Raw genomic sequence first — 4,347 nt, 5'->3', positions numbered from 1 at the left:
CAATTAAACTACTGTTAGCAAATAAGGCTGATATTACCGTTTGTATGCCTCCAGATCGAATGATCGGGGGTATATTGTTTTTGGCCTGTCTGTAATTGTACTGTGTGTGTGTGTGTGCGCGGGTGCGTGTTGTGTGTGTGTGTGTGTGTGTGTGTGTCCCAAAACTTTAACCAAAACTTTAACCTTGGTCATAACTTTTGCAATATTGATGATAGCAACTTGATAATTGGCATGCATGTGTACCGGTATCTCATGGAGCTGCTTTCGAATGGTGAAATGTCAAGGTCAAGGTCATCCTTCAAGGTAAAAAAAAAAAAAGCGGCGCATTATATAGGGGGCATTGTGTTTCTGACAAACACATCTCTTGTTTTACTCATTTGTTGTAATCAAAAGAGTATTAAAGGCTAAGGCCAACGGCCCTATTATAATCTAGTTTTTTACAGAATAAAGTGCAGATAAAATATTCATTATTCACCATGATTATTTCTTTTGCAGAGACTGTCAAGTCTGTTACATTTACTGCTCAAGGGCCAGAAAAAGATATTCAGGCGTTTCTGCATACACTGAGGTCTTCTAAAGAGGTAACGTTAGTATTCAGTTTTCTGTTGTTTGTCATGTGTTTAATGTTGTATGTTGTCCATCGTCAATATTACCCTGTGAACTCTCTGTTATGTTAATCATATGAAGGCATGTTTTAACAGACTTTATTGTATATATATAATAATAATTGAATTTTAAATAGTAGTTAAAAGATCTTTTTTTCATACGGACATAACAAATATTTCTTAAAACATAAAAAAGAAAACGTAAATATGCTTAAGCATATGTTTTTACGTTCCTAACCAAAAATGTGACTTTGTATACCTTAGAAAATGCAAATATGCATGAGCATATGTTATTGCGTTCAGACCAACGATGTGACTTGTAACAGATGCTAAAATGATTAACTTCTGGAGTGAAAATATGCATACCTAATGTGAATATGTATTGCTTTCAAACCAACAATATGAATTGTAGGTCAAACAAACATTCTCCTTAAGGCTGTTATACATAACAGATGCCAAAATAAATAGTATACATAATAGACGACAAAATGATTAATTATCAGAATGCAAATTCCTTGCCTCTAGAATTGTATGCTAATTAACAGCAATACACACTCTAATGTAATTTTGAATTATTCCTACTACCTCATTTAGTCAGCAAAAATAGAGAATCAGCCAACCAACTATCAGCACGTTTGAGGGGGGGGGGGGGGGCGTAATATTGCCTGTCCAAAAATTGAATACAGAGACGTTTGTTTGATGACCAGGTAGCTCTCAATATATATAATTATGTGCATGTTTTGTTAGAAAACACACACTCTGCGCTTTGATTGGGATAAATACTTGAGGCTAATTACTTAGGAGAGTGGGACGTGGATGAACAGAGAGACCGTCCAGTCTTGTAGTCATTTATGGAATAAGACTGTGTTTAGCTCACCTGAGGTTGTGCTCATGGTAAGCTTTTGGGATCACCTTTTGTCCGGCTTGTGTCGCCTGTCGTCAACATTTTGACTTGTTAACACTCGAGTTATCTTACTTATTCACAGATGAATTTGTGAATGTAGAATTGTAGTATATATTGAGAAATTAACTATACGTTAAGAAATTGGAGCGAAAATTAAATTTGACTTTAATTTCTTTATGAATTTATTGTTCTTTATTTCATTATACAGATGATTTATAGAATGGTACCAACTTATATTCGCCACATAATATACTGCTTTCACTTGTTAAGACAATTCACATCATTACAGCAAATTTAGCATGACATTGTTAATAAAACGACTATGCAACATCTCTAGTGGCTCCATTCATCGCCCAATCTTTAGGAAACCTGGTCAGAACATTTTTCTTAGTGATGCCTCGGCCAATCTTGAAACTGGATCACATGGCCATAAAACTTGGTTACAAAGTCAAATTTTAGAATAAGGCTTTGAATACTCACGAAAACATATTTGTTGCCTTGTAATCATGAAACTTGCTCAAAAGATTTGTTCTACTGCTATTTCAGCCAAGTTTTAAAATGGTTCTTGTCTATTGAAAAACATGGAGGCCAGGGATCAGGAAAGTTATCTTTATATGGTTGTAGTTAAACCTTGTGAACACTCTATAAGTCATTTTTTGGTTTAGTCATTACGAAACATGTTTAGAACATTTGATTAAATTATATTTCATCAGAGTTTAAAAATCTTTTTCGGTCTGTAAAGAAACATTGCCGACAGGGGGCAGGGTACCATTACTTGTACCTTATTGGCCAAATTAAATTCTTGTGAACACTTTAATTCTTGTTATAATGATATCATGGCCATATTTGACAATGGTTCTGGTCCGTTTAAAAATATGTTCTCCAATGGGTGGGGCAGTGTTTCTTACATGGCTATAGTAAACCTTATGATAACTTTAGAAGTCATACTTTTTGTCCATTTCATGAAAATAGCTCTAAACATTTGTTATAATAACACAAGTTAGAAAATGGTTCCTGTCCATTGAAAAACATGGTGGCAGGGTTGTTGTTCTTATAAAGCTGTATTGAAACCATGTCAACAACTATAGAACACTCATTATTAGCTCATGTACCTGTTCACATGTGCTTATGGTGAGCTTTTTTTATCTTTGTCAGAATATTTTCCCCAATTATATCTTGCTTGAGTTCAAAAGTAGTTGGGGTCTGTTAACAAACATGGCCACCAGGGGGCAGGGCACTTTTGCTTATAAATTGTCCTTATATGGCTAAAGTAAAATCTTCTGAACACTGTATAGGTCACATTTGTGGCTCAATCTTCATGAAACTTGCTGAGAACTCTTGTCCAAATTATATCCCATTGGAGTTTGAAAAGGTCAAATGGCTTGAAAAGTACCTAAGATAAAATTGTATTTATATCAAAAGTGATAACAGGGTATAAACTACTTTTTATACCACAACTGCCTGTAGGCAGACTAGAGCTATATTAAAATCACTTTGTCCCATGCATCTATCTGTTGGTCTTGACCGAAAAATTGTTCCAACTTACTTTCCATTAATAAAAAGTTTTTATGCTCCCCCAAAATTTATTTTGGGGGGAGCATATAGTCGCCGCTTCGTCCGTCCGTCCGTGTGTCCGTCCGTCCGTGCACAATTTTTGTCCGGGCTATTTCTCAGCAACTAATGACTGGAATTCAATGAAACTTTATGGGAAACTTCACTACCAAGAGGAGATGTGCATAGTATCAGCGGGCTGGGGTCGGATGATTTTTCACAGAGTTATGGCCCTTTGAAACTTTCTATTAAAAAATTCTTGTCCCCCCAACTACTGTGCCCTCAAGACGTTTCCTTTTATCTGAATATATAGTGTAATATTGTGACAAAAAAAACTTTGGGGAGCATCACCCGTCTCCAACTGTTTCTTGTTTAAATAAATAAGCACAAATTCTATCTATGTATAACGTGTGTGGTGCGCAAAACACATTTTGCTATCTTCAGGTTCAAGATCTTACTTGAAGTAAAAGATCAAAACACTGGACTTTTATACTATAAAAAATACTATTATCAAAATCAACTTATTCTTCACTTTGTGTCAAAAGATGTAAAAATAACTGAGCATAAATGTTCACCTATATGAGACAGTGTGTGTGAGAAATGATCATGTAGCTATATTCAAGGTTCAAGGTTGAAGAAAACTACATTTAGAAAATGGGGCTTTTCCACTCTATATTTAATTAATTACAAATAATATGGCACAATTTGTTCACCAATAAAAGACAGGGTGTCACACCTATAACTTCCTGGCTAATTTGGTGTTAAGGCCATACTTAGAGGTCAGATTTCAAAATACAGGACTTTTTTTGTCCAAATTGGGCTTTTCATTTCTTTAAAACGACCAGTTTAAAAGCATTTAAAAATTACTGGGTACACAAATTCACAATGAGACGGTTACCTGCATTTACCATCTGGCGAGCTTAAAGGTCGACATCAAAGTTTGTGTTAAAAGTCAATGTAACTGCCTTGAGTTGTAAAAATAGGGCTTGACCATGCAATGAAGGATTTTAAAGTAACAGCTCACACATGTTTAACTATAAATGCCTTGTTTTTACTCAAAAGATCAAAAGTGAAAATGCAGCAACTTAGATTGTCATGGTTATTCGTCTGTGTCTAAGTGGTATGTGGGGGTATTAATCACTGATTGATAAGTCTTGTTTCTACAGTGTTCAATTGTTGGGTGATTGTAACTAAAAAATAAAATTAACAAATACAACAAAATATTAATATTATTATTCATTGTATGTATTTAAATTATTACAGTTTCAAGCAGATACAGACAGCTCA

Source organism: Dreissena polymorpha, chromosome 8, assembly GCF_020536995.1.
Source record: "Dreissena polymorpha isolate Duluth1 chromosome 8, UMN_Dpol_1.0, whole genome shotgun sequence".
In the NCBI taxonomy this organism is placed as follows: Eukaryota; Metazoa; Mollusca; class Bivalvia; order Myida; family Dreissenidae; genus Dreissena; species Dreissena polymorpha.
This window is presented reverse-complemented; position numbering follows the sequence as displayed.